At 49.1% G+C, this 13,983-nt stretch overlaps 1 protein-coding gene across 1 annotated transcript in view; it reads left to right on the forward strand.

Moving 5' to 3' along the window:
• Positions 1–732: 732 nt before the first annotated feature.
• YPEL2 (yippee like 2) overlaps positions 733–13,983 on the forward strand; it is an 85,531-nt gene continuing 72,280 nt past the window's right edge. Inside the window, exon 1 of the mRNA XM_043902836.1 lies at positions 733–904. The gene's annotated coding sequence lies outside the window, so the exon portion shown is untranslated. The remainder of the gene's footprint in view (positions 905–13,983) is intronic.

The raw sequence follows: 13,983 nt of genomic DNA on the forward strand, positions 1-13,983 counted from the left end.
CCTATGGTCACTGACCATCCTAGTGTCCCAGGTGAATCGTTTCTCTTCAAAAGCCTTAGAAAACCAGCAGCAATTAGGGGCGAGGTGTCTTCCAATGTAAATGCCTCTTATCCTGAATTTAATGCGCCCAGTTTAAGGAGAGCAGAGAGACAAGGGGAAATGCCTTGCTGCTGAGTGGGGCCTGGCGGGGGCCCCCTCGGGCTGGCGTTGTCTTATTACATTCAACTGCCCTGGGTCCCGAGAGCCTCTCCAGGTAACTTAGACTGAGTTAAGGGCGGCTAAGGCGTGAGGAGTGAGTTACTGTCTTAGCTCCTCTAAGCAGAAGCATCACTAGAAAGCGCGCCCCCCCGCTCCCACCCCGGGTTCTAGAAATCCCAGCCTTGACCTGGAGACAAACTCCAAACCCAAATAAACGGTCTTCGCCCGGGCGCCGAGAGCCTCTCCATCGTCATCACCCTTCCTCCCCGTCCCTCGGGCCAGCCGACCCCCGCCTCGCCAGGCCCGGCGGGCTCAGCCTCCCCAGGGCTAGATCCCGGCGCCCGCCTCGCGCCCCGCACCCAAGCCCGGCGGGGCCCGAAGGGGTGGTGGGGGGTGGGGGGCGGAGGTCGGGGAAGCAGGGGGCGGAGTTCCGTCCTTCGCTGATTGGCTCGCGGCGGATGGGCTGCGGCCGGGCGCAGCCAACCCGCGGCGTGTTGCTATGTGCTGCGCCGAGGGGATAGGCGCGGGGGCGCGTCCGTCACCCGGCGGCCCCCGGCCCGGCCGGGAGGGATGCGGAGCGGCGGCGGCGGCGGCTGTGGCTTTAAGAGCGCGCCCGGGCCCGGGATCCGGCCGGGCGGTCCTTCGCTGCTGCGCATCCCCGCGGAGCCGAGCGCGGCGCGGGCCGGACGGGACTGCGGGCTGCCGGGTGAGTGAGACGCGAGCGCGGCGCGCGTGGGCGTGGGGCGTGCTGTCAGCGCGGGGCGCCCGCTTGGGGCGCGGGACGCCTGTCCCCGTCCCCCCGCCTCCCCGCCCCGGGGCCCCGGCGGCCCGGCTCTCTCGGAGCGCGCGCGGCACCCTCCGGCCGGCGCGGCCGAGGTGGGGTCCGGCGCGGGGGTCGCCCCGGGGCGGGGTGGGGGGGCCGCGGGCACAGGGGGCGGGGAGCGAGCCGCCGGGGCCACGTGATCGGTTTGTTTACAAACACTGCCGGGGCCCGGCTGCGGCCCGCGGCGGGCGCCGAGGGGGCGCGGGTCCCCGGGTCGGGGCCGGGGACCCGGGCGACTAGCCGGGCTGGTCTGGGGCGCGCGGGGCGGGGGCGGGGGGTGTGAACCTGGAGACCCGATGGCCGCGCCTTTCTCAGCTTAGTTCCCGCGGGTTGGGACTTCGTGGGTGGGGGCCCGTGGTGGGAGTTTAAGGCGTTTTCTGTCCCCGATGTCGCTGGGTCTGCGCTGGAGACACTGGGTCCGGGGGCGCCGCCCTCGGTGCCCCACCGGTTCCCCCGCCTTTTGGGGGACTGGCTGCCCTCAAGACTCCGAGGAGCACTTGGCCGGCCCCGGGCAGAGGTAACCGCAGCAGAGTTCCTCCTGCCTGGCCGCTTCCCGGCGCCTCCCCAGGGCCCTTGCCAAAGAGGTGGGCGCGAGTTCACTCCTGCCCGACGGAATCAGGGGGCCTCTCCAGCGAGTATCTCTCGGGAAGTGGGTTTGGGGGGCAGCCCCGACCCCTCACTGCTTCAGGTGCACCCTCCCTGGCCGCTGACCTCCTCTGGGTATCTTTACCGCAAGTGGTGACTTTTCTCTCGTTGGCGAGGGTGGGGGGGAGGGGAACCACCTGTTCTTTTGGACCCGGCCCAGGAGCCTGCCACCTCTGACTTCACTCTCGGCTTACAAGAGCTTATAAAGCCTAGGGAGTGAGCGCCCTCGGTTTTTCTGTGTGATGTAGCTGACCTGCCCGCGGTCCCGCGGCTTTGAATGGCACGGGGAAACCGCTCCTGGGCTTCGCTGGGGTTTTTTTTTTGTTTGGTTTTTGAGCTCAGGCCTCCTCGTCGGTTGCTCTCCTCGAGTCTTCAGGCTGTTTTCAGTAAGTCCTTGCTTCTGATGAGTCTAAAAGCTGAAAAGACAGCTAGCTACTCTTTTTTTTTTTTTTTTTTTTCTTTTTGGCCACATCCTGCTGGCAGGCGGGATCTTAGTTCCCCCATCAGGGATGGAACCCACGCCCCTTGCAATGGCAGCTGGAGCCTTAACCCCTGGACCACCAGAGAAGTCCCAGCTATTCCTTCTCCCTCCTAGCTCTTCCTCCCATGTTCCTCTCTTCTGGTCGGGCCAGATGGGGCTGCCTGTCCTTGCATTGGGCAAGAAGGGACGCTGTCTGATTCCTTGTGTTCCACTTGCTCCCAGAACATTGGCCATGCAAGGAACCGAGGGGATTGAAAAGCTAAGTGACTTGCCCAAGGCAACCGATGTCACTGGTTCTGGGGTGAGACGTGACTTCACATGCCTGATGCTGTCCAGTGCTGTCCTGATTCTGAGAGCTCAGGGCCTGCTGGTCAGTGGGCCTGGATTCACCCTTCCCTGACTTTCCTTTGACCTAGTCACTGCCCCAGGACTGCACTGATGGGTTGAACCTGAGTTCTCTTATTCCTTAGACTGAGACTGAGCCTCCCCCGCCTGGCTACCTACCCACCCATAAGGGAATATTTCAATTCTTCTAATGTATGATAATGAGTGTGCAAGTTCTTTACCAAGGAACAGGTCCAGCCTGGGAAGAGTTGTACAAACTTCCCTTTGGCACTTTCCATATCCTCAGCTCCTTGAGAAGGGTCTGGGGCAGGAAGGAGCCTTGAGCTGACCCCCCTGTTCAGTTTGACATTGCCTCATCAGTTTAGGATTTGATAACAGCCTTTGTGTCTTGATAACTTGTGCTTGAACTAAAATCCAGAAGCTCGGAATTAGGGGTGAAAAATGGTAAATAAACACCATGCATAGGAATAGCATAAAATATTCCATAAAAATATTCCTTCATCCCTCTAGGAGAGTGGTTTTTAAACTGAACCACAGTGATGAATACATTTTACATCACTGCACAGAGGTCCACAACCGCTTAAGTTCCCAGAAACAATAATTGCCCTGACTACCTGCAGTGTGTTCTATTTATAATTTTTTCCTACTTAATTAAAAAAAAAATCAACTGCTGGTCATGACTCATGGCCCAGAGTTTGCAGAAACATTGCTGAAGTTCTCAGACTTAAATGTGCATAAAGACGACCTGGGTAGTGTTTAAACACTGTAGTTTGTAAGTCCACTCCGGAGATGTTTATTGTCAGTGAGGGACGTTTTTAATAAGTGGGCCATGAGGTTGTGAGACAGATGGTTGATAAGAAACGCTGAACTAGTGGGAATTGGGGGCGATGAACACTGATATGCAAAGCCTTGGTCAGATTATATGACCCACACTGTATACAGACCTAGGACCGCTGATCTGTCGCAGGCCCAGGCTTTGAAACGTCTAAGGGTATAGTGTTTGCTTTCAGCTGCCTTGAAGCATTGGCCCTAAGAGATAGGCATGGGCCCTGTTATTCCCCGCAGCACCCTGCTCCAGTCCATTTGAGGGCTGCTTTTCACTATTCTGTACATTCACTATTCTGGATGTTTCTAGGTGTGTGGGGTTGGGGTCATGAGTAGTGCTGTTGAATCTGCTGCATTATTCCCAGATGTAGGTGAATTTTCAGGGTTTTAATGATTTTAATGGTTTTGAGTTGAGGATAACAGTCATTGTGCCTGGGACATTAAGAGTCTGGCCAGCAGGAAAGGTTGATTTTGTTTAGTATCTGGGTATTTCAGGCTGTGTAACCTGGAGGAAGGGCATACTGGTGATTTTATTTTTCTTGGGAGTGGGGAGGGGAGCCAGGGGTTTGTCTGTTAACAAGAAGTGACAACAAGTTTCCATGCCCCCTTGCCGACCTCAGCCCAGCTTCTTTCCTGGGTGGTGGCTCGGCTCCTGTGTGCAGTTGGATCTTGATTAGTCACCCGTTTTCTGATGCTGTTACCTGTCTCTCTTACCTGTTCCCTGGTAGCTCAGGTAAAGAATCTGCCTGCAATGCAGGAGACTGGGGTTGGATCCTGGAGAAGGAAATGGCAAACCACTCCAGTATCCTTGCCTAGAAAATCCCATGGACAGAGGAGCCTGATGGGCTGCAGTCCATGGGATTGCAAAGACTCGGACACGACTGAGCGACTAACACTTTCACTTCGCTTTACCCATCTCTACTTTCAAGCAGAAACACACTCCTGCTTCTTCCACATGTTGGATGTTTCCCTCTTATTCTTGTGTCCAAACACGTTGGTAAAAGAAGTTTCTTCGAATTAATCAAAGCTGCAGTTTAGCTTCAGAAAAGATTCAAATTCAAATTCATCCTTCTGTGGTGCTTCCTGCCAAGGGTATGCCTTATTTGGGAAGGCTAACAGTGGGATTGTTGAAATTAACTTTAATAATATTCAGTCTGGTCTAGCAGCTCACATGGAGAGTGTTGAGTTTTGAGCCTCTGGAATAGAAAACAACAAAAGGATGGCCAAGGATACGACATCCTAGGATGGGAAGAGCAGGTGGGATTCAGATAGAGGTCTGGATCAGTTTTCTTTGTAAATTATCTTGGCATTTCCCTAGAGTCTGTCAACCAAACCACCAGTTGCTCTGACAATTGCATTCCCTTCATGATGAGGGGGTATAAAGCTCTGGAAAAGGAACTGTCTTTTTTACTTTTAGCATCTAGTGATGGAAAGCAGGTTTCCCTGGCAGCTCAGTGGTAAAGAATTTGCCTGCAATGCAGGAGATGCCGGTTCAATCCCTGGGTCAGGAACATCCCCTGGGGAAGGAAATGGCAACCCACTCCAGTATTCTTGCCTGGAGAATGCCATGGACAGAGGAGTCTGGCAGGCTACAGTCCATGGGGTTGCAGAAGACTTAGGGACTAAACAACAACAAACAATGGAAAACCAGGGCCTACAGGCTAAAGGGATTCCCTTAAGAGTTTTGAGTTTGGTGATACTACATCTCTCTGAACTTCCCTTGGAGCTCTGACCACAGCCCTGGAGATTTTACACTAGGGTTATGCCCCTCCCATTGCCCTTCAGAAGGAGTCCACCTCCTTTCCCTGTAGCCCTGTCTCCATCTTCTCCCACCTCATTCCCTGCCGGCCTTCACTTGGTCTGTTCTACTTCAGGCTGGCTTCAGTCTACTGCAGTGGCCTTCCAGAAGTTTCTAAAACATGTAAGGTTTGTTTTTGTCATGGGGCCTTTCTGCTGGTGCCTGGTCTCCAAATTTTTGCATGATTGGGTTCCCTCACTTGCTTCTCAGAGAGCCCCTCCCTGACCTGTTATCTAGAACAGTCCTCCCTCCCTGCCCCTCAGCCTCTCGTAATCCCCTTAATTTTTTTTTTTCTCCAAAGCACTTTAATACCATCTGGAAATGTATTTGTCTACTTGATGGCTGGATTGGAAGCTCCTCTGTCTTGCTCACTGCTGACAGTGCCTGGCAGGGAGTAGCACAGGGTAAAAATCTAATTGTTGCTGGAATGAATGAATGAGTGACTGACCAAGAGAGCCAAAGTTTAGAGTCTTTTAAGAGTAGGAACTATGAACAAAGCTAGTGGAGGTGATGGAATTCCAGTTGAGCTATTTCAGATCCTAAAAGATGATGCTGTGAAAGTGCTGCACTCAATATGCCAGCAAATTTGGAAAACTCAGCAGTGACCACAGAACTGGAAAAGGTCAGTTTTCATTCCAGTCTCAAAGAAAGGCAATGCCAAAGAATGCTCAAACTACCACACAGTTGCACTCATCTCACATGCTAGCAAAGTAATGCTCAAAATTTTCCAAGCCAGGCCTCAACAGTATGTGAACCTTGAACTTTCAGATAGATGTTCAAGCTGGATTTAGAAAAGGCAGAAGAACCAGAGATCAAATTGCCAACATCCGCTGGATCATCGAAAAAGCAAGGGAGTTCTAGAAAAACATCTACTTCTGCTTTATTGACTATGCCAAAGCCTTTGACTATGTGAATCACAATAAACTGTGGAAAATTCTTCAAGAGATGGGAATACTAGACCACCTGACCTGCCTCCTGAGAAAGCTGTATGCAGGTCAGGAAGCAACAGTTAGTACTGGACATGGAACAACAGACTGGTTCCAAATCAGGAAAGGAGTACATCAAGGCTGTATGTTGACACCCTGCTTATTTAACTTCTATTCAGAGTACATCATGAGAAATGCTGGGCTATGAAGCACAAGCAGGAATCAAGATTGTCGGGAGAAATATCAATAACCTCAGATATGCAGATGACACCACCCTTATGGCAGAAAGTGAAGAAGAACTAAAGAGCCTCTTGATGAAAGTGAAACAGGAAAGTGAAAAAGTTGGCTTAAAACTCAACATTCAGAAAACTAAGATCATGGCATCTGGTCCCATCACTTCACTGCAAATAAATGGGGAAACAATGGAAACAGTGACAGACTTTATTTTTTGGGTGTTCCAAAATCACTGCAGATGGTGACTGCAGCCATGAAATTAAAAGATGCTTACTTCTTGGAAGGAAGGTTATGACCAACCTTGACAGCATATTAAAAAGCAGAGATATTACATTGCCAAAAAAAGTCCATCTAGTCAAAGCTATGGTTTTTCCAGTAGTCATGTATGGATGTGATGATTGGACCATAAAGAAAGCTGAGCACCGCAGAATTGATGCTTTTGAACTGTGGTGTTGGAGAAGACTCTTGAGAGTCCCTTGGACTGCAAGGAGATCCAACCAGTCCATCCTAAAGGAAATCAGTCCTGGGTGTTCATTGGAAGGACTGATGCTGAAGCTGAAGCTCTAATGCTTTGGCCACCTAATGGGAAGAACTGACAAATTGGAAAAGACCCTGATGCTGGGGAAGATGGAGGGCAGGAGGAGAAGGGGATGACAGAGGCTGAGATGGTTGGGTGGCATCACTACTCAATGGACGTGGGTTTGAGTGAGTTTTCCGGGAGTGTAGTTGCTTTACAATGTTGTGTTAATTTCTCTCGTGCAGCACAGTGAATCAGGTACGTGTAGATAACACATCCCTCCCCTCCTTTTTGGATTTCCTTCCCATTTAGGTCATCACAGGGCACTGAGCAGAGTTCCCTGTGCTGTGTAGTAGGTTTTCATTCACTGTCTATTTTATAATATTTTGTTTTCAAGAGAAGAGGAGGAAAAGAAGTTTTCTATTCCTTTTCCTGAGATTTTCTGTTCCTGTGGAATTACTTCTGAGATTTCTGCCTCTCACAAATTTTTCATCCTTTTTGTCTTTTTATAGGTTGCCAAAGTCTCTAAAATCTCCACGGTTATTTTTTTTGTTTTTATAATAACTCTTGCCTGCTCTACTGGCCTCACTAGGCTTCATTGTTCTGACAAACATAGTAATCATGTTTCATTAATGCTAGGCACTATAAGTAGGGCTAAGAATCTTGACTTTGGAACTAGAAAGCTCTGTGACCTTGGACATTTTCTCTGAGTCTCTGCTCCTTATTTGTTAGATGAGACTAATAATAGTTACTATCACACAAGGTTGGTGGGAGGATTAAATGAGAGAATGTACAGGAACCCAGGTCCCGGGCCTGGTACATGAGCTCTTGGTATTAGCTATTAATAGCAAGAGTAATGTTAATAGTTAGATTCTCTCTGTCTCTCTCACTGGCAGGAATTTCTATTGATTTGGGAGTGCAGTAAGACAGGGAAAACTACCAAATTTTACATTAATGTAAGTAAATGAAGACCAAAAAGGTCACTTAGATTTATCAGAACTGGAATGGAATGTAGAAGTCATCTAATTGGAAATTGCTACCCAACTCTTAATAAACATCCATGTGGAAGAAGTAATATTTATAGAAGTGTTTGGAAGAACAAGTTGTCTACCTGGTCTTAGTTTTATCCTTGATTTAAGTTGGGCCAGTGAAAGCTGCATGCTTGGGCCATGTTAGCTCAGCCCCGCCCGAATTACTTTCACTGAGATGAACTTGGGTGTCCTGCCCTTTGCTTTATGGACTGATGCTCTCCAAAATAGCTTTCTGTAACTTGCTACTATATTTCTTGTAAGAGTTTACATTGTTGAAGACTTAAGCTACAGCTTCATTTAATATCTCTGCTAATTGGAGAAATTTCCTTTCAGAATCCAGTGCCAGGAAAAGCTTTGCCTCTCCCAAGGAACTGGAATGATTTTCCTTTGTGGACAATTGGGTGTAACTGATCATATTTCTCTTTTTGCTTTGGCTGCCAGGAAGCAGAGAAACAAATTTGTGGCTTGACTTTAATAACTGTCGGGCCCTGTATCCCAATTTTTTCCAGTGGTAACTTTATCCTTTTATTTTCCCTGCTTTTGAGCTAATGGTTTATAACTCTGTATTATTTAGATATTTGCTGGATTGGGCATTCAAATCCATTTTAGGTGTTACATTTTAGAGACATAAATGTTGAGGCTCAAACAGGCAGTAAGAACTTGCTTATTAATGCACAGAACTAAGTAGGGCACAGCATAGACTGTAAACTGTATCTTTTATTTCTCAGATCCAGGGCTCTTACAACTCCTGTGCATTTTGGAGGAGTACCAACTCCTGACTTAAACTCTGAAGAACTCATAATGTCTCAGTGCTAGGCCAGGCCTCCCTTCTCTCTTGGAATGGACTAAGCATCTGCTAGTGAGGTGTGCTCTGCCACCTGAAGCCCTGTTTCCTGGCCGGGTCACTGACCTCTCTGGTCTCCTGTGTTCCAGTGCAGTCAGGCCTCCCCGTGGTCTTGGGAATGCAGTCTGTCCAGACTTAGTGGGTTTTAGCTGAAATAAGAGTCACTGCTCAGGATGAAATTAGCCTCTAGTGTCTGGAGTTCCCTTGGCTGTTTCTTGCCACGAGAGGAAGGCTTGCTATCCAGATGGCAGATGGGTGCCGGATGCTGTTTACTCGCTAAGTCGTGTCTGACTCTTTGCCACCCCATGGGCTGTCGCCCGCCAGGCTCCTCTGTTTTCGTGGGATTTCCCAGGCCAGAATACTGGAGTGGGTGGCCATTTCCTTCTCCAGGGGATCTTCCCAACCCAGGGATAGAACTCGTGTCTCCTGCTTGGCAGGTAGTTTCTTTACCATTGAGCCCCCGGGGAAGCCACATGCATGCCACTGAGGCTCAGAGTCCCCTGGGTGTGAGCAGTGGTTGAGATCAGTTGGGCAGAAGAAAGTGGCTTTATTTTAGCTAATGTGAATTTTGTTATAGGAAATATTGACCTACCTAATGATTTGGTTTGTTTTCCCGTGGTGTTCTGGGTGGGAGTACCTGGGGCAGAACATATCCTGCCTGAGTCAGGAAAATTTCGATTCCTTTTTTGAGATAGAGAAGAGGAACCTCTGGCCTGGGGCTGAAATTCAACCTTGATTTTATTTCCCTGGGTAATCATCATTCAACAGATGATAAGACCTTTGGGAGAAAAAGATAAGTTATAATATGGCCCCTAAGAGCATATCCTCAAATAGGAGTGATTAAGGCATCTATGTCAATAACCAGAGTACAAGGTAGAGTCTAAAGTCCTTAGAGCGACACAGAAAGAAGGGTAGGCGTTTTGGAGATAGGGCTGGGAAGTGACATGCAGAAAGAAACACGCGGGGGGACACAGTGTGTGCACAACCACGGGGGTATGAACGTGAGCGGAAATGTACGAGGAGCGCCAGGAGGCGTGTATGATGCGAGGAGAAATTGCTTAGGCTGCCACTGCTGCCGAGTAGCTCCACAGAAGTGGACTGTGACTTACATTCACAGTAGAACTCTGGACGATGAAGACCCATGCACAACAGCCTAGCTGACATAGATCATTGTTGTTGAGTTGCTCAGTCGTGTCTGACTCTTTGCAACCCCATGGACTGCCGCACTCCAGGCTTCCCTATCCTTCACAATCTCCCTGAGTTTGCTCAAATTCCTGTGCATTGAGTCAGGATGCCATCCAACCATCTCTTGCCCTCAATCTTTCCCAGCATCAGGGTCTTTTCCAGCGACTCAGCTCTTCGCATCAGGTAGCCAAAGGATTGGAGCTTCAGCTTCAGCATCAGTTCTTCCATTGAATTTGATCTCCTTGCTGTCCAAGGGACTCTCAAGAGTGTTCTCTAGTACCACACTTTGAAAGCAATTCTTCAGCACTCAGCCTTCTTCGTGGTCCAGCTCTCAACATCCATACGTGACTACTGGAAAAATCATACATAGGTAATAGGCATCCTCAAAAGTGAGACTGTCCCTGGGGATTCTCTACCTTGATTGTCTTGAGAATTCCTGGCCCAGCTAAAGGCCTATAGAATCAGAATTTTTGGAATAGGGAATCTAATAAGAGTAAGCAAATAATACCCCTGCATATCCCCATTTCCCAGATTTTTCTAGGCAGCCCACCCCACTCATGTCCGAGGTCTGGAAATCACTAAGGCAGTTGCTCTCCCAGGCAGAAACCAGCTACTAAACCTCCTTAACCTCTGGCCTCCTTTGCCTTAGTTTCTATGTCTGCCTCTTCCTTTTCTTTTGTTTGTAAGTCCCTGTGTGTCATCCATTGTATTTGTGTTCCCTTAATCATTTTCTTTGACCACTTTCGTCTTTGTTGGGGTGTCCCTACCTAAACTGACCCACCTCAAAAGGGACCGTAAGGTAGAAAGGATTCGCTTTCAGTATTTGCTGTGCTAAGGGTATAAACATGTGTGTTATGTAAATATATATTAATAGGGCTTTGGGTTAGTTTTGCTTACATGATTCTTAATTTGTTTTCTTCAGGATTTGAGGGGGGAAAGTGACTGCAGCCTGAAAGCTAAATACCCCGTTAGCGTGAAGAGATGACAAGAACTGAAAACGAGCATTCTCTTGTGCCTACTCTGCTGTCCCACCTTCTGGTTCCGGTTATTCCCTCCCCTCATTTGTTTTCTCAGGTTGCTGCAATTAAAAGTTGACTCACTGGGCCAACCCTGGGAGTCTGAAGATGTTTTGAGAGAACTTGACATCTTCGTTTTGCATTGTCATTAATTGACTTGGTCTCTCTCTCTGGGAGGTATTGTCTTAGAGGGCTCAGGACCAAGGATGCACCTCTTCAGATCACTTTCTGTCATGTCTTGGTTGAAGGATCCCCTGGTGGGGTTGGGGGGTGGTTCCCAGATTCAAATCTCAGTTCTGGTACTTTTCTATTTAAGCCACTGGTGGCTCAGACAGAAAAGAATTTGCCTGCAGTGCAGGAGACCTGGGTTCGATCCCTGGTTTAGGGAAGATCCCCTGGAGAAGGAAATGGCAGCCCACTGCAGTATTCTTGCCTGGAGAATCCAATGGGCAGAGGAGCCTGGAGTCCTGTGGTCGCTGGGGTCAGAAAGAGTCAGACACTCGGCGGCAAACAGTTTGACTTCACTTTTTGGTACTTTCTAGCAGAGTGACCTTGGGCAAATTGCTTAACTTCTTTTGGGCTTTTTCATCATCTCTCAAATAGGAGTAATCATAATAATACCTGCCTCTCTGGGTTGTTGTGAGGATTGAGATAATATGTATCGAGTGCTTCACCCCTCATGGGCCCACAGTAAGAAATTAATACATTGTGGAGCTCTGGAGGCTTTCTGACAGTTGCTGAAAGGCCTCAGTGACTCTTCCTACGTCCATCCTTCGCTCATTTCCTACCTTCCTTCTCTGAGCTCTTAGTGCCAGTGGGGCTTGGGGCTAGCTATGACAGATGATCAACTGGATGTGGTTCCTGGACGTGATCATGAACGACACAGCATCTAGTGGGAAGATTAACCCATAAACTACTAGCTTTGTGGAGGCCTCTGACAGTATGTGACAAGGCAGCACCGGCAACATGCTTGGCTTCACCTAGGAGTGCCAGGCTGAAAAGGAGATGCGGCTGTCATTCTTATGAAAATCTGCCATTCCCATAACAGGAAGAAGCCAGAAATTTGCTCTAGAATCAATCTGTCTCCCCCACCCTGTTCCTTTTCCATTCCTTCAATAAATGGCCACACTGGGTGACACTTTAATTCTTAGAACAAAATGCATCCATCTCTGGGGTGGTGACGGCCGAGACTTTGGACATACAGGCAGCCTTTTGAAAGTGCCTCTGCCCGTTTTTTTTCCTCCTGAGTTTTAAGTCCAGTTTCCAAATTCCAATCGTGGAAAGGCAGGGAGCCCAGCCACAGATGTCAGAGCCGAGTTTTGGATTTATTTGAATTGGGAGATTAAAGTGAGAAAGCCAAAGGCATGCTGACAGGGGAACAATAGAATGGTATTGGCAGATTTGGGATGGATGGCTTGTAGCTAATTGGGGCCCCAGCTGCGCCCTAGGGGAGCAGCAGTTAAAGAGAAAGCAAGGTCACACAGTGCCCGTGTTCCAAAAGACAGTCATTTATTCAGTAAATAATATTGGATCTTTGAGTATGTGAGACACAGACGACAATCAAATAATCATCTCAATAACAACGGTGACAAGTGCTATCACATGGAGTTGGGGGTCTGTCTTACTGGGGCTTGGAGGAGTCTAAGGTGAGGGTTCCCTTGAGAAGTAACCTGACGACTGGCCACATCTCATACTCTGCTTTCCAAGACGTTTTCTTTATGGATCTTCTAAATGGCTGCTTTACATAGCAGTTCATAGTGTAGCCTTGTCTGGGACAGAGGAATGGGCTGGATCCCTATCTGGGGCCCAGATCATGGGAAGAATGCATTCATTTTGTTTTAACCAGGATTATCATCTCTGAGCATGGCCAAGCAGAAAATGAAGGACTCACACTGAAGGTGACAGTCCCTGGGGACCGGCAAGTAGGTAGATCTGGTTTCTTTGAAACGTGGAGCAGAGGCAAGGTCAAGGGACCCTTTCCTCCTCGGCCTGAACCAAGTCTGACACTGCATTTTCTCTGACTCAGTCTTACCTAGAACAGCAGCTCAGACTGCCTTGGGGCTTTAGTGGGGACCCTCCTGGAAGAGAAGGTTCCTGGGTGGGAAGTCTGGGGGTTTCTTTAGGGGTCTAGAAGCCACTGCTGGCCTGGAGAGGGTGCCTTGGGAAGTTGCCCTAGGTGGGCAGTGGTGGGAGGGGCCAGGGGAGGCTGAATGGGAAGTATTTCTGCCAGCAGCTGGGTAAAACCATCAGAGGTTTTTATGATGGGGCCTATCAGAGATAGGGCTCCGCAGTCCTGAGTTTCAACCTGCCAGCCCAAGTGAGTTTACATCAGAAGAGTCTGTGGAACATTACTGGTGTGTGAGTCCCGTGTAATACCCGGAATTCAGTATTTTAAATGTACTGGATAAGGGCAAAGTAAGGAGACTATAAAAAAAATACCAGCTTTAGAGGCCAGCACAGAGCCAATGATGGTCATTCAGTTTACTCAGTTAATTAACATTTATCAAGAATCTCCAGTGTGCTGGATACCCGGAGTCCTTGGGAACCAAGGAGGGTGGGTGGATAGAGACTGGACCTCTGACTGCAGGAAGTTTCCAGGCTGAGAGTGGAAAAGTACCATTCCAGAGAACTGTTTTTTTGCATGCTGGATGAAGGGGGCCTCTAGCTCTGCTTAGGCTCTCTTTTTCTTTTGGCCTGTGAGATATGTGAGATCCTAAGCTCCACAACCAGGGATCGATCCTGCATCCCCTGCATCGGCAGCACTGGGCTGCCAGGGAAGTCCTTCCTCAGGGTCTTATTGGAGCTGGGTATTAAGGGATGAGGAGGTATTTCCTGGGCAGAGAAGATAGGTTAAGGCTTTGCAGGAGGCTGAAATAACTTGAGAAAGGGTAATGAAGGAGCTCGGTCAGATGGGGAGACAGGTTTGCCGCAGTGTGGGAAGCTGACGAGAAGATAGAGAGAATTGGGCCTAGGCTTCAGTGCCACGTCACGGGGGCTGAACCTTGCCTTGCAGGCTGCTAGGAAACCACTGGAGGTTGAAACATGCGAGAGCTGTGATCAGATTGTGCTGTATAAATAGAATTCTAGAAGGGGCTGGGTTGGAGAGGTAAGCGCT

Source organism: Cervus elaphus, chromosome 5, assembly GCF_910594005.1.
Source record: "Cervus elaphus chromosome 5, mCerEla1.1, whole genome shotgun sequence".
Lineage (NCBI taxonomy): Eukaryota > Metazoa > Chordata > Mammalia > Artiodactyla > Cervidae > Cervus > Cervus elaphus.